Genomic DNA, 22,823 nt, shown 5'->3' with positions numbered 1-22,823 from the left:
ATACACGCACCAGCACATGAGCTTCATATCTTGGCAACATCATGGCCATTTTGTCAATGGGGCTTGGATCTAGTAGGGAAAATTCATCCACCTTCCTCAAATGGTCACAAGTTCATACTCATAGTTACTGAGTATTTCACGAAATGGATTAAAGTAGTGTCACTCACAAATGTCATAGGAAATCTGATCACCGCATTCATCTTGAACTATATCATATGTCGCTATGTTATCCCCATGATCATTATCACTGATAATGGGTGGCCATTCAAAAATCAAGATGTAAGAGAGATCTGTGAAAAGTTCCAGATCCAACATAGGTTTTCCACACATTATTATCCTCAGGGAAATAGTTAGGCAGAAGCATCAAATACAAAAATCTTGAAAATATTGAAAAAGTCAGTTAATGATGCTAGCAAAGACTGGCATGTTCAGTTGAACCCTTCTCTATGGGCATATCACACTAGTATCCACACCCCGACAGGTGCCACACCATATTCCCTTGTCTATGGGTTTGAAGCAATATTATTAGTGGAGTTTGAAATACCATCTCTTTGTGTGTCACTAAAGGGTCTCATTCCAAATGATGAGCAACAAGTGTCTAGGTTACAAGAGATTGAATTGCTGCAAGAGTGTATGCAAAATGTTGCTGGACATTTGAGAGTCTACCAACAAAATATGTCACACAACTATAATCATAAGGTCAAGCCTAGGATGTTTCAAGTTGGTGATCTTGTACTTAAGGAGAATCCATGCAATCAACAAGATCATGAAAAGAAAGGGAAGTTCAAGCCAAATTGATTGGGTCCTTTTGTTGTCACAACTGCATATGGATCTGGTGCTTACCAATTATCCACACTTGAAGGAGATCAATTCGAGGAACACATAAATAGCATTCATCTGAAAAAGTTCTATGTCTAAAAGATTCCAAATAGTAGAAAATCGAAAAAAAATCAGAAAAGTAGAAAATCCAAAAAAAAATAAAAAAAAATAGAAAATCCAAAAAAATCAGAAAAGTAAAAAATCCAAAAAAATCAGAAAAACAAAAAAAAAGGAAAAGAAAAATCAAAAAATCAAAAAATACAAAAAAAATCAAATATGAGAAAAAGTACAATAAAGACAAATGATGAAAACCTAGAAATAGGTGCCATTTGTCAGCTAGCTTCTCCATCTATTTAGTCACTTGTCTTGCATCTATCCATCACCATTGTACATATAGGCAATAAAGCCTTATGTATCTAATCAAGCCTCATCTCTAAATCCCACCATGGTTTGGAACATTGTATATACCGGTGTGTTTCTGGACTAGGGGTAAAATCCTAAACTCAGTTGGCAATAATCTACATTGAGATTAAACGCATCAGATAAGAAGCAGTTAGGCAACATTAGTCACATGCAAAGATCGTGATATCTAACATTTGAACAAAAGTATCAAAATCCAAATTAACATCAAAACAAACAACAAATCAATGGATGATATACATTGAATCTTATCTAAAACACTTTGGTCTGAATGTTCAACTATTATATTTTGATTTTTGTTATCATGCTTCCTGAATGACTCAAGGATGTCTTGTACTAGAGAAGCAAGGACATAGCATATGATATTTTCTTTGTCTACTACCTGTTAGTTAATTATTATTACTCTGCAAATTTGTCACGAGACATGATCAATCAAATATCATTGATGACATTTTAGGTTTGCATAGGAGAATGATTAACTTTTGTCTGTTTAGACGAAAGCAACAATCAGGTCATCTTGGTCCATTATACCTTGATGCTTGTGTTAACTTGCAATATCAAAATCTAGGTAATCAGTGCTCAGGTCATCATGGATGTAATGCCCCACTCTTGAGCAGATTCTTGTTTCATTTTGGATTGACTTGATCAGACCTTTATTTTGTGTGATGAATATGATTTGACTTATATGATGCATTGACATTGACTATGACTACTTACGTTTTCAGTTGATGATTTTGATGATAAACATTACATGACCTTATACTATTGATATTATTGACTATGCTCATTACTAGTTATGATTTTTGGCTGGTTGGTAATGGTATCTTGGTTATCATGTGCTTTGATAGATTTCAAAGATCATGTGTCATTTTGAAATGGATATACTAACAATATTTTAATTTACTTATGATGTGATGTTTCATGATTTGTATGCTCACTGTATGGATACTGTTTGACTGTCTTCATGGGGGATCAACACCACATCACTCATTGTGAGTGGGATGTGTCATTACGATATCCCTCCACTTGCTTGTCTTTTATATATATATATATATATATATATATATGTATGTATGTATGTATATGCACATGTATCTTTGTTGTGGTTGTAGGGTTGCAGGTACCTAGATAATCATTCCTCTCGGGCAACTGGGTGCGAGCTCCCTTGGCTTTACAGGTATGAGCATGTCTTTCTCAATGGCAAATATGTGGTTCAGAGATGTTGTTGGTTTCATACCCACACTCTAGGTCCAGGTTGTTGTAAGTCCTTGTCGCCCGTCTTGGCAAATTTTTCCATGTCGAGTCGATTGTCGTAAGTTGTGAGTATGTGGCATGGTGAGTTTGATTGTTTAGTTTATTTAATTTATTTACATTTGTGATTTATTGACTATAGTAATAGATTAATTATTTAATCTATATAATCACGATTTTTATTTAGTGATAGATTGATTATTTAATTTATTTAAATATCAACGATAAATGATTTATCATAATTCAGTGATTATTTAATAATAAATTATGACTTTTAGTAGTGGCAGTATTATCTTAATTTATTATAATTTAGCAATTTTTTTTTCAATAAAAGTGGATTATTCCACTAAACTTTTAGCGATTTTTGTTTATTTAATTATTTTCATTTATGAATTTAAACTAATGTTTTATTGAGATCTTATTTAATATTTAATGTTTTTCAGTTGATTTAAATTCATTTATTTATTTATTTCTCTTTAATTACTTTATTTATTTAATGTCAATTTTGATTTTGACTTATCTTTTACGAGATTGATTATTCAACGTATAAATGATATTTTGATTTGAATGAGATGAGAGCAATATGTTTCAATTTCTGATTTTTACATTTAAATGGATTTTTGAAATCCCATAAAAAGAAATGGGAAGTATAGTTATTATATTATATAGTTGAAAAAGGAAATAATATTTCAAAATGAAATATTTCTATTGCTCGAATAGAAGGCTAGGATTTTCAAGTTCTCTTCTGGATTTTTATATGTTATCGTGAATTTCATTTTGGGGGTTCTTCTGGTTCTTCTAGTTTTTTTCTTCTTCTTCTTTCCCCCCTTATGCAATTTTCTTGCTGGGAGCATTTTTAGAAGATTTGGAACTCGTGGATTGAAGGGTTTGTGCTGTAGCTAGGAACAGTGGTCAAGATTCTTCATCAGAGGCTCTCTTCCATAATAGAGGAAAGAGGTTGGCCTCTTATTTTGCTTCTTCTTTCCTTGTATTGTTATCTGATTTTGTTGTTGAGTGTCTTCATTGTGAATGATATTGTTGAATGAGGGAATGAAGACTATATTATTGTGAAATCTGAATGTTATTAGAAAAATGCTTGCTATTTGATATCCATGTTATATTTATCAGTCTTTCTTTGTTAAAAACCTCTTTATGTATTGTGAAATTTACAAATTGGGCGTATTTCCTGCTTTTATCACAACATTCTCTTTTTATTTTAGAGGCAAATTTATTTACAACACTCTTATTTGGATAGGTTGTTAGTTGTGTGCTACCCCCATATCTTATTTGTTCTTCCTGCAGCCATTTTTCCTGTCACCCCTTTCTCTTTATTCTTTTTTGGTTGACCCACCCATGGTTTTGGTGTTTAGCACCACCCATGATGTGGTGGTGTGCTATTGCACCACCACCATATCTTGGTAGGGGCTTTGCACCCCCTCACGAAATGGAAGGTGCAACAACACCAACCATGCCTTGGTGGTTCCTAGCACCACTCATGATAGGGTGAGTGCTACGGCACCTCCCATGTCATGGAGGGTGCAAGCTCCACTCCACAACATGGTGAGTGTAGCTACACCACCATGTCATGGTGGGGGCAGTAGCACAACCACAATGTGGTGGGTTCTTTGCACCAAGTATCGTGTGTTGTGTTATTCCGTGGTATGCCTGGTACTGGATGAAATAATTGCCCAGTTAGTAGTGAGTATTATTTTATTTGTTGTTCTATTTTATTTGTATTTTCCAGTCGAAGGGAAACCATGAAAGATGGGTTTGCCCATTCGACATGCTAGTTATTAAACTATTGTTTATCTTATTCCAATTTAATTTTAGAACTATTGAACCAAAATATAAACTTGATGGGTCTGGAAATGAGTTTGTACATTTAGTTTATGCTGCCAGTTCAACGTTTTATTTGGATTAGCATGTTTTCAAATTTGTCTTGGGAAATAGAAGGTGCTGTGATTTTAGTTCTATAGCTATTTGGTGGTTAATTTTGTTTTGCGAATTTATGCATTTTTCTGTCCATGAGCTCTTGATGATCAATGTTAAGTCCAGTTGTGATTTCGAACGAAGCCTATGACTTATAGCATGCACTAAGCCTATGGCAAATGCTGCACCATTTTATGTATTTCTTTCTTTGTAAGGGTCATATTGTGTAATGTGTCATGTTGTATTTTAAATACCAGAGGTTATCTTGCTTATGTGGTGTTTCAGATTGATTATTATGTTCAAATTTTGATGCAATTGCTTGGATGTAACATTTGATTGATTATTTGAATTTGTATCATGATGTTTTACCTTGGGACATAATTTGTTATGCTGCTGATTTTAAGGACAGCAAGTGTGAAGACCTTGCTGGATTTTTGTTGATTTGGTTGCAGCGGGTTTATGACTTTGGTTATGTATATTTTGGTCAAGAGGCTCAACTCTTTTGTATATTGATGTCCATTTTTCATAAGTGTTAAACATGTTTTGGCATTATTTGATGTTGCATTTCAGATTTAATTGTGTAACTTAGAGCCTCTTGTGATACTGATTTTGGGTCCATGTGAGGGAGTGGGCTCCTTTGCGACACTCGGGGGTCAAGAGAGATGAACTATCATGAGGTTCCTTGTAAGGATGCATGAAGTCCAGACCTCTTGGGCATAAGGGAGTTTACCTTGAATAATTAAGTGGCAACTAATTAATGAATGGGCTTGGGTAGTTAGATAAGTAAAAAGATAATAAATGATGGTGCCTCATGAATCAGTCCTAGGGAGGATGTTTTAGGTTGAGCATGAGAAGACCGTGAAGATGGTAAGCCAATCTCCCTTGGTCTCTCATAGGTTGAGATGGCTCTGCATGCCCTTAGGCTAGAGCCTTGTTTTTGGTATGGCATGTGATGACACTCCCTTGTACATGATTTCTCTTGTGTTTTTACATTTGCACTTATGCCTTGATGTTTGGTCAGCTTTTGGGAACTTTCTTGTCGTTATTGCATCGATGTTGTTCCATGTGTTTGGAAGTCTTTCTTGGTGTTGGTCCCTTTAGTTTAAGCATCAGCCTAGGCTTAGTGTGTGTGTTGGGACCTAGCGACATCTCCTAGCTTGGGGGGTGGTTCCTTGTAGGTTCCACATTGGTCGGGTGGTTGGAGCTTTTTTGCCATTGGGGTTTTTTCCCTTCCTATTGTTGTTCTTCTTGTGTGTGGATTTTGATCTTCTTTGTGATGGCTATGGATTCTTTGGAGTAGATTTATGTACTAAATCTATTTTCATATGAGCTGTAATAATTTGAAATAGTGTAGAAACCATATGTAAGGTTGAGTAAGCCTCATGTATATATATCATTATATAATAGTAGCATGTAGGCTCATATTTATCATTAGCTAGAAATTGTCATGCCATCTTTTGGGCAGCACTATCATTATTTAAAAGAGTATAGTATTTTGGATGTTTCATTATTAGATCAACATATTAAGTATGTGTAAAGAACCAACACTTATGTTGTAAATTGCCATGTGTTGCATTGTAATCAGTAAGTTGTATATATGAATTAATTATGGAAATATATTTGGGCAGAAAATTAATTATTTATGTGGTATAACACTTGTATATGTAGCTAGATCTATGATGCAATGTAGAAAGATGTAATTGTGCACTTACATGTATATGTGAATGCAATGTAGTTGGTTGTAGATTTCTAAAATGTATATACCACACTTGTTTAAGAGCTCATTAGTATCATGGCTTTAACAAACAATTGATGTATGGTTGGTACTATAATCATTAAAGAGTATAAGTGGATTTAGTATGCATTATGTGTATGGGCAAAAATAGTATAGTTGTTATCATAGTATCTCGAGGTTGCATGTCATTTAGTGTTACATCTTGTTTGAGGGTAGCAATAGGAACATTATATTTATGGTAGTATTAGTTCATCCTTAGAATCATATAAGGAGTAGGTTTCTTGTAGCATGTAAGCATGTAGATTGTAGGATTGTGAATCTAATGTATGGACTAAGAATCATAAAGTTAGTAAGTAAGTAAGTGGTTGCATCAGTATACCCTAGGGAACTATTTGAGGCTTTGTAAACATGTTTCCACTTGTGTCAAAACATAGTTAGACATTCAATGTAAGATTTAACTAAGTTGAACTAAGTGTATTAATTTTTACTCTCACTACCTAGATAAGGTTAGATGGAAACTTATTAATTGAACAATTTTTTTTTACTCCATTTATAGGTTGTTAGTGTGAGTTCCCTAGGGTTGTTGGTGGGCACGCCACTACATTTGGTATCAGAGCATAAATTACGAGTTCTGAGTTCTACACTAGGTATTCTGGTTATGCATGAGTCCATTATGCTAGTTAGATTTTTAGCATGGTGTAGCCAATGACTTTATCCCTATTGTTTGTTATTGTAATTCCTAGTTTAGTGACTTATAGCTTTTCCTTGCATCTTTTCCAGTTAGGATGCTAACTAGGCATAGAGGACATGGACCGTGACATGGATGTGGTCCTAAAAATCACATGGGGACTCATAGGAATCCTCACCTCGAGGTTTCAAAGGAGTCGCACCACATTGAGCCACGTCAGGAGCAACCTGGTGGTGAGGCGATACCATAGTTAGTAGCAGCACTACATGAGCTTCTTGGTCATTTAGGGTTGAGGAAGGAGGAGATTAGATAGGATGTGGATAGACAAGAGGAGTCACACCAGTCTGAGAATCAGGGTAGAGAGCACTCACGTTCTTCTTGGAGGAGAGTTGTTGATGATCAAGAGGAGACGACAGCTAGTCACATGAGAGACTTATTGAGAGCTCATCCTCCTATCTTTGAGGGTTTAGGCATCGGTATGGAGGTAGAGACCTGGTTGTTAGACTTGAGTTGGTGTTTTTCTATGCACCTGTATAGTAGTAACACCAAGGCTAGGTGTGCCATTATGAACCTACACATTTTTTCTTCCATAGGGTGGCATACAAGAAAAAGGAAGTTATAGTTAGAGATTACTACTGTTACTTGGGAGTTGTTCTTAGAGCAGTTCAGAGCTTGATTCCTCTCAGAGCACTAGAGGCAGCATAAGATTGATGAGTTCCATACCCTTAGATAGAAATGGATGTTAGTAGGTGAGTATGAGCAGAGCTTATTTGAGCTCAGACAATATGCAGGAATAGTAGAGGATGAAGTGATACTTATTCAACACTTCATGCGGGGACTTAGAAATTACATTAGTAGATAGGTTTGGATGGATGAACCTAAGACCTTAGTGGTCGCTATAGAGAAAGTGAGGATTGCAGAGGAGAATCATTATTTGAGTATAGGAGGTGCTACAAGAGGACAGGTGGCTAGTGTATTGGTTACAGGTATAGCTGTTAGAGGTTCTCCACAACAGTCAATAGGTGTGGCTAGGAGCTACCCCACCTCTTTCCGCAGTAGCCAATGGTTTAAGAGGAGACAACCACAGGGACATAATTTTGTGAGAGGTGATAGATTTATAGCTGATAGGAGTCACAACCATCAGAAGCATAATAGGCGACCCGCTCCTGCTCAGCCAGATTATATTTTACAGTCAGCCTCTAGTAGAGGCAGTGTTTAGTAGTCGAGTGCTACATTTGGTAGCAGAGTACATGAAAGAAGAGGATGTTTTGCATGTGGGCAATAGGAACACATAGCAGTTCATTGTCATTAGCATGTATTACAGACCACAGGACAATAGAGGGAAGCTCTAGCAGAGCCCACTATTGGAGATTCAGGCAGGTCCCATCGAGTATTTGTGGTAGTGGATAGCCGTCAGGCTGAGCACTAGGCCATTATGGTGGAGACATCAAGTGTGATAGGCGGTATCCTTTGTTATGTGTTATTTGATTCAGGAGCATCAGATTCATTTATTTCTCCTTATTTAGTAAAGAGATGCGGTCTTGCTATGACAAAGCAAGATGATAGGTGGCAGGTAGGGATATCCACGATAGCCAGATCCATAGTGGATTCCCTTGTGCTTAGGTCTCCCCTAGTATTGGGAGATTTTCATACCTTAGTGGATCTATCTATTATGCCCTTGGGATCCTATGATGTGGTTCTTGGTATGGATTGGCTTGGGTTACACTAGGCACATATAGATTGGAGGAGTAAGAGGGTGCAGTGTATAGATGACAGCGGGAGAAGTGTGGAGATTTGATAGTTCTAATACTTAATATAAGTACAAATATGATAGCCAACAAGATGAGAGGGGGGGGATGAATCATACAAACTTAATCATTAATGAAAACATCAGATTCAACCTCGGTAACATATATCAGTCATAGAATAAAAACTGTCAAACATGCAAACTCAAAAGCATATGAACAATATAAACCTCATAACACTAGATTTAACGTGGAAACCCAAATAGGGAAAAACCACTGTGGGATTTTGGACCCACTAAAAAATATACTCTTCTAGAGTATGCTCGGTTAAAAGCCAATCCTGTTAAAGACTACAAAACACATTGCTAGATGTCACCCGGTTAAGGGATTTCCCTCAGATCTGTTAGGATCTTCACTTTGTTAGAAGTGACCTTGGCAAAGGATTTCAAACACTCATTTAGAATGTCACCTTGTTAGAGGATTTACTTATAAGACTGTTAAGTCCACTCGGTTAAGAGATTTCCTGTTACTTTCACAAGCTAACAGTAATACAATCTATCTGCAACTTTACATCTAAAATGCTAAAGCAGATTCTTATTTGTTCAACACAATCTAGACATAGAACTATTCTTGTCTATTTGCTAGGCATCAATACTCTGTTATTCCAACAGGTCTTCAAACTTTTGTGCTCGATGATCACTATGTAGCATCCCTGTGCATACACTTTCCTGCATACATTGTTTATCAACAGTTCCTTATTTATAAACAATCATCTAACTGCTTAATCATCTTGATCACATTTCCCATGATCAATCGTAGTCATCAGATCTTCAATCTTGTCTAGGTTCATTGTATCTTATGATCTAAAAAATGTTTTACCCTGCCTTGGAACTTGTGTTAGGGTAATGCAGTTCAATCTGAGCTGTAGATCTTCTTGCCAACTTTCCATTGCCTTAGATTTGTTAACAAACTTCTTCCACGGCTTGCCAATCATTGATCTACTCCAGCTCATCAACTTCTTTCATTAAATATCACATGTAACCGTTTAATGCATTTTGTTATAGCTCGGTTACAACTCGGTGAATACTAAACTTTACTCGGTAGACATTCTTTCTTCATTAACCGACTGCGATAACCGTAGGGTTTACCAACTAGGTTCCTTAGGGTTTACCGACTAGGTTCTTTGCCTGATAACATAGTGTAGTATTAACCTTTACATTTTACAACATATGTATGATGTTAAAACAATCTAAAACATCAAGATCTCATCATTGTCTAACTCGGTAGAGTTACCCATTGAATAACTTATCCCTTTATTCATCATATTCTTTCCTATGTCTTTACCGACATCTTTATAATCTTCATATCATATTTCTTAAGATATGGCAACATCATACTGAATTAGAAAATCAATTTCTTGACATCAATGACAAAATAATAATATCAAGACAGTAAAACATCTTTAATCAGTTATGTCCATAATCATCAACAACCTTCTCAATATCCTTGTTATATTGCCAACAATCTCCCCCTTTGGCATTGATGGCAAAACCAATTAATTTGACCGTTAAGAATTCAGATTGCTGTGATTCTGAAATGCTGAAATGCTCTCCCCCATACATCAGACTTCTCTTCTAGTTTTCTCTCAATCTTCTCCTCCTGGTAGTCTTCTCCTCCTTGGGTAGGTCTTCTCCCCCTAGTAGTCTTCTCCCCCTTTGACAACAATGCCAAAAAAAAGAACTAAAACATAAGTTGTTTCTGTAAGAAATTATTTCCTGTTGATGTGTATCAACTGAGTCTCGATTAGAGCATTTGTTTACAATTCCTGTTCCCTGTATCATTGTCTGTATTATCCCAATATTGTTCCAGTACACTTTCAAAAAAGCATTCTTAAAGTGTATCATTCCAGCATCAGCTCCCTAAAAGATATTCAATAGATTCATCGAAGTGATGCTTTCACCGAACTCGGTCAGTGAGTAAGAGATAGGGGTAGGACCCCTAACTTACTTCTAAGATATTCAAAAGTGTCCTTTGGTAGTGGCTTGGTGAAGATATCAGCTATTTGTTCCTTTGTGTTAACATATTCCAACACCACTTTCTTTTCATGAGCTTCTTCTCTAAGATAATGATATTTGATAGATATGTACTTTGTCCTAGAGTGCATAACAGGGTTCTTTGAAATATTAATGGCACTAGTATTGTCACAGAATATAGTTACTGGCTCGGTAACTTTCTCATTTATACCTTCCAAAAATTGTTTGATCCATGCAATGTTGGTACAATTCAGTGCTGCAACAACATATTCAGCTTCGGCTGTTGACTGAGAAACACATCCTTGTTTCTTGCTAAGACAACTCACTAGTCTTTCTCCTAAGAAGAAAGCTCCTCCACTTGTGCTTTTCCTGTCATCAATGTTGCCTACCCAATCAACATCAGTATAGACTTTCAAATCAAAATCATTTCCTTTTTGATATGCTAAGCCATAATCTTCAGTGCCTTTCAAGTATCTGAAAATTCTTTTGATTGCTATCATGTGTATTTCCTTAGGATCTGCAGAGAATCTTGCAATAATACCTACTACATGTGCTATATTAGGCCTGCTGTGAACAACATATTGTAGCTTTCCAATCATGGATTGGTAGAGTGTCTCATCAACAGATGCAGATTCATCATTCTTTGATAGTTTGCAGTTTGTAGTCATAGGAGTACTTACTGGCTTTGAATCCTCCATTCCAAATTTCTTCAAGATTTCCTTTATGTATTTGGATTGAGTAATGAAAATTTCATTTTTCATTTGTAGTATCTGGAAGCCTATAAAATACTTTATCTCATTGATTAATGACATCTCAAATTCTTTGCTCATTTCATTACCAAAGTTCTTGCATAAAGAGTCATTTCCACAAAATATAATATCATCAACAAATATGGCTAACATTAGTATTCCATTTTCATCATTCTTCATGTACATGTTGTTGTTCTCACTTGTCCTTATAAAACCAATCTTAATCAAATAAGAGTGCAGTCTTTCATACCATGCTCTAGGTGCTTGTTTCAGACCATATAAAGCTCTGTTCAATTTACATACCTGATCTTTATTATTGTCTTCAACAAATCCTTCAGGTCTTCAATGAAAACTTCTTCTTCTAATATTCCATTCAGAAATGCAGATTTGACATCCATTTGATATAACTTGAAGTTTTTGTAAGCAGCATATGCCAACAATGCTCTAACTCCTTCAAGTCTAGCAACAGGTGCGAAAGTCTCACCATAATCAATTCCTTCTTCTTGGGCATAACCTTTGCAAACCAATCTTGCTTTGTTCCGAATGACCTCTCCTTTCTCATTTAGCTTGTTTCTAAAGATCCACTTTGTACCGATTACATTTTTGTCCTTAGGTCTTGGGACTAGTGTCCATGTGTCATTCTTCTTGATTTGATCAATCTCTTCAGTCATAGCATTTATCCAATCTTCATTGTTGAATGCCTCTTTTACTATTCTTGGTTCAAATTCAGATATCAAACATGTGTTTTGTCTTAGTTTGTTCCTTGTCATCACTAGATCATGCTTATCTCCTATAATTTGACTTGGTGCATGATGTCTTTTGACATATTTGGCTAATATAGGCTTGGTAGGCTCTGTATGATCCTCTTCATCACTCGGTAACTAGATATCTTCCTCATTTCCTTCAACAATTATCTCAGTAGGACTTTTCAGTTGCACATAGACAAATTCATCATAGTCTTCTAGTTCTTTGGAATTCCTATCATCAGTTCTTTTTGCAAATTCATCAATTTTTACATTTGCACTTTCTACTATTTTGTTAGATGATTTGATCAGACATTTAAATGCTTTTCTTCTAGAAGAATATCCTAGAAATGTTCCTTCTTCACTTTTCTGATCAAACTTGCCATTTCTATCATCTTTATGAACATAGCATTTGCTTCCAAAGATCTTAAAATAACTTACGTTAGGTTTCTTGCCATACCAAATTTCATAAGGTGTCTTCAAAGTACCTTTCTTCAATTGAACTCGGTTCAAGGTGTAAACAACTATGCTTATTGCTTCTCTCCAAAATGTTTGTGGAACCTTCTTCTCAATCATCAGTGTTCTAGCACAATCCACAATAGATCTGTTTCTTCTTTCAGCTATTTCATTATGCTATGGAGTCCTCAGTGTAGAGACTTGTCTTTTAATACCATGATCATTGCAAAATAGGTTGAACTCATCAGATGTGAACTCTCCTCCTCTATCTGATCTAAGACATTTCAGTTGTCTTCCTGTTTCATTTTCAACTCTAGCCTTGTACCACTTAAACATTTGAAAAGATTTTGATTTTTCTTTTAAAAACATTACTAACATCATCCTTGAATAATCATCCACAAATAATATGAAATACTTATCACCATAATAACTTTGAATTTTCATAGGACCACAAAGATCAGTGTGTACAAGATCTAAAATTCCCTTAGAAGTGTAGGACCTACTTGTAAAGCTTGATCTTGTCATCTTGCCCATTTGGTATCCTCGGCACATAGCATTCTCAGGTTTTTCAATCTCAGTAGACCTCTTACTCTGTGCTTCTTACTTATCTTGATCAGATTATTAAAATTAACATGACAAAACCTTTTATGCCATAACTAGGTATTATCAATCTTTGCATGCAAACACTTGTTGTGAGTTGAGTCAAGGTAAAATGTATTACCTTTTGTTTGTGTCCCGGTAGCAGCTAACTTTCCATTCTTTTCATGAACTTTGACAATTCCTAAGTTCTGAAATTCTATTCGGTAACTTGTGTTGTTTAGCTGTGCTACACTCAACAAATTATATTTCAAACCTTCAACCCAATAAACATCATTGCATCTTGCTTTATCAAGAAGTGTTATGGATCCTTTACCTCTTACCAGAAATGGTGCATCATTACCAAATCTAACATAGCATCCATCATAATCTTCTAACACAACAAACTTGTGTTTATCTCCTGTCATATGATGTGAGCATCCACTATCTATAATCCAAGAATCATTAGTGTTTATGTGAGATATTAGGGCTTTTTCTTCATACCTTTCTTCATCTGATCCATCCTTGATAGCCATATAAACAACTTCCTCTGTATTAGTCTCATCTAATTTATCATCTTCAGATTCCTCATCAGCAATTAAGTAGGTCTTTCTATCTCTTCTTCTGAAGTCTCGGTGACCTCTATAATGATTATCTTTCTGTCTGTCATCTCGGTAATCTCTCTTTTTAGTGAAATCTTTGTCAGGATAGTTAGAAGCCATATGTCCAATATTATCACAATTGAAACATTTCAAGGGTAGTTTTCCCTTATACTTACCTTTGCCTCTTGGTAACCTTTTGGCCAATAGTGCTTAAAACTCTTCTTGCTTTCTGATTTCTTCATACAGTTTGTGTACCTCCTCCATGTTCTTCCGAAATCTTTCACTTGCTCCACTATGGTCTCCTCTCGAGTACTTATACTTTCTTTCATTGTAATCATTAGATTCATTTAGATGAAAAGAACTAAATGCAGATTCAACTTTATTTACCAATGACCCACTGTTATCAAAATTACTTAACTCAAATGTATGTAGCTTACCAATAGTAGCATCCAAGGAAACTGGCATATTAGGTACAGACCTCAATTCATTGATTGTAGAGACTCGAATTGCATAGGTAGGTAGAAGGGTTCTTAACAACTTACTTGTCACATCCTTTTCTTCAATAGTTCCTCCTGCTCCTTTGATTTGATTTACAATCTCCTTTAGTCTTGTATTGTACTAGGTTATGTTTTCACCTTCATTCATCCTCATAGATTCAAGTTGTCCTCTTAGACTATCAACTTTTTCTCTTTGAACATGTTCATCTCCTCCATATACAGATATGAGCTTAGTCCACATAGCCTTCGCATCATTGTAGCCTTCTAGATCATTAAACTCAGAATCGGTCAATGCAGATGTTATTTCAATCATTGCTTGAATGTGTTCTTGCTTTGCCTTTATCTCTTCCATAGTCAATGGATAGGTGCTCGGTGCAACAAAATCATTCTCTAGATAGTATATAGCATATTCTCCAACTCCTGATAGATATAGCTTCATCCTTTTCTGCCATGTAGAGAAACTTGACTTATTCAGCTTAGGTGCATCCCTCTTATACATCTTTGGATCTTTAACTCAAGTGCCTTTAAACTTTCCTTTCGGAGTCCAAGGCTCTGATACCAATTGATAGTTCTGATACTTAATGTAAGTACAAATCTGATAGCCAACAAGATGAGAGGGGGGGGGGGCTGAATCATACAAACTTAATCATTAATGAAAACATCATATTCAACCTCGGTAACATATATCAGTCATAGAATAAAAACTGTCAAACATGCAAACTCAAAAGCATATGAACCATATAAACCTCATAACACCAGATTTAACATGGAAACCCAAATAGGGAAAAACCACTGTGGGATTTCAGACCCACTACGAAATATACTCTTCTAGAGTATGCTCGATTAAAAGCCAATCCTGTTAAAGACTACAAAACACATTGCTAGATGTGACCCGGTTAAGGGATTTCCCTCAGATTTGTTAGGATCTTCACTTTGTTAGAAGTGACCTTGTCAAAGGATTTCAAACACTCATTTAGAATGTCACCTTGTTAGAGGATTTACTTATAAGACTGTTAAGTCCACTCGGTTAAGAGATTTCCTGTTACTTTCACAAGCTAACAATAATACAATCTATCTGCAACTTTACATCTAAAATGCTAAAGCAGATTCTTATTTGTTCAACACAATCTAGACATAGAACTATTCTTGTCTATCTGCTGGGCATAAATACTTTGTTATTCCAATAGGTCTTCAAGCTTCTGTGCTCGGTGATCACTATGTAGCATCCCTGTGCATACACTTGCCTGCATACATTGTTTATCAACAGTTCCTTATTTATAAACAATCATCTAACTGCTTAATCTTCTTGATCACATTTCCCATGATCAATCGTAGTCAGCAGATCTTCAATCTTGTCCAGGTTCATTGTATCTTATGATCTAAAAAATGTTTTACCCTGCCTTGGAACTTGCACAATCATCTTGGAACTTGTGTTAGGGTAATGCAGTTCAATCTGAGCTGTAGATCTTCTTGCCGACTTTCCATTGCCTTAGATTTGTTAACAAACTTCTTCCACGGCTTGCCAATCATTGATCTGCTCCAGCTCATCAGCTTCTTTCATTAAATATCATGTGTAACCATTTAATGCATTCTGTTATAGCTTGGTTACAACTCGGTGAATACTAAACTTTACTCGGTAGACATTCTATCTTCATTAACCGACTGCGATAACCTTAGGGTTTACCGACTAGGTTCCCTAGGGTTTACTGACTAGGTTCTTTGCCTGATAACATAGTGTAGTATTAACCTTTACATTTTACAACATATGTATGATGTTAAAACAATCTAAAACATCAAGATCTCATCATTGTCTGACTTGGTAGAGTTTCCCATTGAATAACTTATCCCTTTATTCATCATATTCTTTCCTGTGTCTTTACCGACTTCTTTATAATCTTCATATCATATTTCTTAAGATATGGCAACATCATACTGAATTAGAAAATCAATTTATTGACATCAATGACAAAATAATAATATCAAGATAGTAAAATATCTTTAATCAGTTATGTCCATAATCATCAACAACCTTCTCAATATCCTTGTTATATTGCCAACAAGATTGTAGGCATTCAGAGGCCTATCTCTCTTCTCATGACTTCTGCCATGTAGATGAAGCGATGTGCTCATAAGGGTTGTCATCTATTTGTAGTTAGGATGAGGGATATGGGTGAGGAGGATAGTACAAAGGAGTTATTGTAGCAGTATCCTATCCTCTAGGGGTTTGCAGATGTGTACCCGAGTGAGATCCTAGTTATGCTCCCGCAATGAGATATGATTTCAGGATTGATCTTGTGCTAGGAGTTGAGCCTATCTCTAGGGCTCCATACGAGATGACCACTTAGGAGTTAACTAATTTGAGAGTGCAGCTTGAGGAGTTATTAGAGAAGGGTTTTATCCATCCTAGTGTATCCTTGTGGGGTGCACCGGTGTTATTTGTGAAGAAGAAGGATGACTCCCTCCGATTGTGCATTGACTATAGACAGCTGAATAAGGTGATGGTGAAGAAAATGTATCCCTTACCTCAGATAGATGACTTATTTGACTAGATTAAGGATGCAAAGGTCTTTTCTAAAATCAACCTTAAGTTTGAATATCATCAGTTGAGGATCCATGAGGTAGACATACACTGTACAACTTTCTGCACTAGGTATGGGCACTATAAGTTTACAGCTGTGTCATTTGGTCTCACAAATGCACCATAAGTCTTCATGAGCCTGATGAATAGTGTGTTCAGGACATACTTGGATAGATTTGTATTGGTTTTCCTGGATAACATTTTGATCTATTCCAGGTCAGTGGAGGAGCATGAGGATCATGTTAGGCAAGTCTTGCAACGTCTTAGGGAGAATCAACTATACGCCAATTTGGTGAAGTGCCAAGTTTTTTGGTTAGAGGTCAAATACTTGAACCATGTTATTCTGGAGAGGGTATCACAATCGATCCCTCAAAGATTGAGGTGATATTAGATTAGTCAGCACCCAGTAATGTGGGTGAGGTGTGCAGTTTCATGGGTTTAGCTAGTTATTACTGCAGATATGTGCAAGATTTATCTAAGATTGCTCACCCCATTACTTCTCTTCAGAGGAAAGGGAAGAAATTTATTTGGTCAGTACAATGTGAGGCAACTTTCAGGGCACTTAAGGAGAAGTTGACTAGTGCACCGATCCTTGCAGTTTCAAATCCATTAGGTGACTTTGTGGTTTGTACGGATGCTTCGTTCGAAGTTCTAGGAGCAGTATTGATGCAAAATGGTAGGGTGATAGCCTATGAGTCATGAAAACTCAAATACCATGAGCTAAACTAAACCACTCATGATCTTGAGTTAGCAGCAGTAGTACATGCATTGGTTCGTTGGAGACATTTTTTTTAGGGCATCGGTTTGAGCATATGGATCACCACAGCTTACAGTATATATTTATGTAGCTGAATCTGAATGCTAGGAAGAGGCACTGGATGGAATTCTTGCGTGAGTATGACTTTGAGGTGAAGTACATCCAAGGTAAGGAGAATGTGGTAGTAGATACACTAAGCCACATGAGACATGGGATATCAACAATGACTTTGGAGGTGGATTTGAGGAGTCACATTCTTAGTGATCTACCAGCAGATTCATGGTACTAGGTGGTCATATCAAAGATAACATCAGGTAGAGCCTTGGAAGGTAGGTATTTAGGACATTCCTTGGACACAGATGGCATTCTTAGACACATGGGATGCATTTATGTTCTGCCATCCAATGGACTTCAAAAATTGATCATGATGGAGGCCCATCGTGCACCTTACTTGACACATCCTAGTGTCAAGAAGATGCATGTAGACTTGAGATAGCTCTACTTTTGGGCAGGAATGAGGAGAGACATAGCAGATTTTGTGTCATGTTGTCTTGAGTGTCACCAAGTTAAGGTAAAGCACCGACATCCGACAGGATTTTTGTAGTCACATGCAGTCCTAAAGTGGAAATGGGACATCATTTCCATGGATTTTGTAGTTGGATTGCCTATATATTCTCATCGACATGATGCCATTATGGTTACCATTGATCGGTGGACCAAGGTTGCACACTTTTAGCCAGTGAGATCCTCTTATGCAAAAACCACAGTGGCATAGATCTTTGTTAGAGACATCATTATGTGCATGGTATTCCACGTAAGATTATATCAGACATAGATCTCGTGTTCACTTTTGCATTTTGGACAATACTTCAACACAATTTAGGCACCCAGCTGAACTATAGTACATCATATCACCTAGAGACAAATGGTCATACTGAGTGAGTGAACCAAGTTTTGGAGGATATGTTGAGGATGTATGTTATGGATCAGCAATCCAGGTGGGGGATTACCTATACTTAGTGGAGTTTTCTTATAATAATGGATACCATAGCTCCATTGGTATGTCCCCCTATCAGACGTTATATGGGAGATCATGCCATACTCCCTTGAGTTGAGTTAGGTTAGAGGACAGGGTACACATTGGTTCAAAGATGCTACAGGATATGGAGGAGCAGGTTACCTAAATCAGAGAGCATATGATAGCTACACCAGATAGACAAACATATGATAGCTACACCGAATAGACAAACAATTCTCAAATGGAGACAAGGTATTTTTGCGAGTTCTCCCATGAAAGAGTCTAATCCATTATGAAAAAGGCTCTAAGTTGGTGCCTCGGTTTGTAGGACCATTTGATATCTTGGAGAGGATTGGCCCTATAGCTTATCGCCTTGCATTTCCACCTAGCCTATCCCGCACCCATGATGTATTTCATGTTTCTATTTTGAGACTATACCATCCTGACATATCACATGTTCTTGATTGGAATGCTTTGTAGTTTGTGGATGAGTAGCTTTCTTTGGAGCTTGTGCACATTCTTCAGTGCAGAGAGATGTCCCTCAGAGGTCGGGGAATAGAGCAAGTAAGGGTCCAGTGGGACCCGAATGATGATACATCAACCACTTGGGAGGATGCAACACAGATGAGAGAGTTGTACCCCTACTTGTTCTCAGGCTTCCAAGAGGAAGCCTAGGCAACGGGGGAGCATGTAATGCGCCACTCTTGAGTAGCTAGTTATGATTTCTAGATGGTTGGTAATGGTATTTTGGTTATCATGTGATTTGATAGTTTTCTTAGATCATGCCTCATTTTGAAATGGATATACTAGCCCTATTTTGATTTACTTAGGATGCAATGTTTCATGATTTGTATGCTCACTATATGGATACTATTTGACTGTCTTCGTGGGGGATCAACACAACATCACTCATTGTGATTAGGATGTGTCATTGCGATATCCCTCCACTTGCTTGTCTTTTATGTATTTATATATATATATATATGTATATGCACATGTATCTTCATTGTGGTTCCAGGGTTGCAGGTACCTAGACATTCATTCCTCCCGGGCAACTGGGTGCAAGCTCTCTTGGCTTTACAGATGTGAGCATGTATTTCCCAATGGAAAATATGTGGTTCAGAGATGTTGTTGGTTCTGTACCCATACTCTAGGTCCAGGTTATTATAAATCCTTGTCGCCAGTCTTGGCAAATTTTTCCATTTCGAGTCGATTGTCATAAGTTGTGAGTATGTGGCATGGTGAGTTTGATTGTTTAGTTTATTTAATTTATTTAAATTTGTGATTTATTGACTATAGTAATAGATTAATTATTTAATCTATTTAATCACATTTTTAATTTAGTGATGGATTGATTATTTAATTTATTTTAATATTGGCGATAAATGATTTACCGTAATTCAATGACTATTTAATAATAAATTACGACTTTTACTACTGGCAGTATTATCTTAATTTATTGTAATTTAGTGATTTTTGTTTATTTAATTATTTTCGCAATTTAATTTAAACTAATGTTTTATTGAGATCTTATTTAATATTTAATGTTTTTAGTTGATTTAAATTATTGCATTTATTTATTTATTTCTCTTTAATTAATTAATTTATTTAATGTCGATTTTGATTTTGACTTATCTTTTATGAGATTGATTATTCAATGTTTAAATGATATTTTGATTTGAATGAGATGAGAGCAATATGTTTCTATTTCTGATTTTTAAATTTAAAAGGATTTTTGAAATCCCATAAAAAGAAATGGGAAGTATAGTTATTATATTATATAGTTGAAAAAGGGAAGAATATTTCAAAATGAAATATTTCTATTGGCCAAATAGAAGGCTAGGGTTTTCAATTTCTCTTATGGATTTTTATATGTTGTCATGAATTTCATTTTTGGGAGTTCTTTTGGTTCTTCTAGTTTTTTTTTCTTCTTCTTCTTTCCTCCCTTATGCAATTTTCTTGCTGGGAGCATTTTTGGAGAATTTGGAACTCGTGGATTGAAGGGTTTGTGCTGTAGCTGGGAGCAGTGGTCAAGATTCTTCATTAGAGGCTCTCTTCTATAATAGAGGAAAGAGGTCGGCCTCTTGTTTTGCTTCTTCTTTCCTTGTATTGTTATCTGATCTTGTTGTTAAGTGTCTTCATTGTGATTGAGATTGTTTTTGATTAATTAAAAACAGGTTTTAAGGGACCCGAAACCCAGTTACATATGAAAGATATTCAGGATAGAAACAAAATACAACAGTGGCAAAAAACCAGCAAAAAGACCAGCAACAAAGGAAAGGACATCAAGAGGCCAGCAAGAAATTGGCCCCAAGCCCAGCAAAAACATAAAATTATAAATTCTTCATTGTTTCTTCTGCATCCTGCACCAAAAGCATCATTGCTTTGGCTGCTTCCCTCAAGTCGGTATTTTCCTGAGCAGTTTGGCTTTCTTTCATCTTCATATCCTTCTCCGCCGCAGTCTGCCTGGTTCTGCACCTAGGGGTCTGGTGGCTTAGGCTGGAAGTAGGAGCATCTTCAATAACAACCGGGTTCTTCTCCTGGTTTTTCTTTTCCAGATGATTCACTAGCGCGTTCATGTTCTAGGAGGAGACTTTTTGAACCTAGAGGCTATGGTCCATAAGGCTTTTCAAGGCTTTCTCATTTCTAGCCATCCGGGCATTGACATTGTCTTCATTGTGATTGAGATTGTTGAATGAGGGAATGAAGAATGTATTATTGTGAAATCTGAATGTTATTAGAAAAATGCTTGCTGTTTGATATCCATGTTATATTTATCAGTATTTTTCTGTTAAAACCCTCTTTATGTATTATGAAATTTACAAATTGGGTGTATTGCCTATTGTTATCACAATATTCTCTTTTTATTTTGGAGACAAATTTATTTACAACACTCTTATTTGGATAGGTTGTTAGCTATGTGCTACCCCCATATCTTATTTGTTCTTCTTGGAGCCATTTTCCCTATCGCCCCTTTCTCTTTATTCTTTTTTGGTTGCTGCTATTCTTGGTTGACCCACCAGTGGGTTTGGTGCTTAGCACCACCTACGATGTGGTGGTGTGCTTTTGCACCACCACCATGTTGTGGTAGGTTCTTTGCACCCCCTCATGGTATGGAAGGTGCAACAACACCAACCATGTCATGGTGGTGCCTAGCACCACTCAGGGCAGGGTGAGTGTTGCGGCACCTTTCATGTCATAGAGGGTACAAGCACCACTCCATGACATGGTGAGTGCAGCTACACCACCATGTCATGGTGGGTGCAGTAGCACCACCACAATGTGGTAGGTTCTTTGCACCAAGTATCATGTGTTGTGTTATGTCATGGTATGCCTGCTATTGGGTGAAATACTTTCCTAGTCATCAATGAGTTATTTTATTTACTATTCTACTTTTTTTGCATTCACCAGTCAAAGGGAAACCATAAAAGATGGGTTTGCCCATTCGACATGCTGGTTATTAAACTGATGTTTATCTTATTCCAATTTGATTTTAAAACTGTTGAACCAAAATATAAATTTGATGGGTCTGGAAATGAGTTTGTACATTTAGTTTATGTTGTTAGTTCAAGGTTTTATTTGGTTTAGTATATTTTTCAGATTTGTCTTGGGCAATAGAAGGTGTTGTGATTTTAGTGTTGTAGCTATTTGGTGGTTAATTTTGTTGTGCGAATTTATGCATTTTGCTATCCATGAGATCTTGATGATCATTGTTAAGTTCTGTTATGATTTCGAATGAAGCCTACGAGTTATAGTGTGGGCTTAGTATATTGAAAATGCTGCCCCATTTTCTATATTGCTTTCTTTGTGAGGGTCATATTGTATTTTAAATACCAGAGGCTATCTTGCGTATGTGGTTTTTTAGATTGATTTTTATGTTCATATTTTGAAGCCATTGCTTGTATGTAAGATTTGATTGATTATTTGAATTTGTCTCATGATGTTTTGCCTTGGGAGATAATTTGTTATGCTGCTGATTCTAAGGACAAGTGTGAAGACATTGCTGGATTTTTGTTGATTTCATTGCAGCAGTTTTATGATTTGGATTATTTATCTTTTGGCTAAGAGGCTCATCTCTTTTGTATATTGATGTTGATAACACAATGATGAACAGTGAGTACCAAACCGGTACTGAGAGGGGGGGTGGGTGAATCAGTACAGGTACAAAAACTTTTCCTGAACCGGTTTGACTGCAAACAATGAACTTGATTGGCAATCACTAACACC

Source organism: Cryptomeria japonica, chromosome 2 (assembly GCF_030272615.1).
Source record: "Cryptomeria japonica chromosome 2, Sugi_1.0, whole genome shotgun sequence".
Classification (NCBI taxonomy): Eukaryota; Viridiplantae; Streptophyta; class Pinopsida; order Cupressales; family Cupressaceae; genus Cryptomeria; species Cryptomeria japonica.
Note: the sequence above shows the minus strand (reverse complement) of the source record.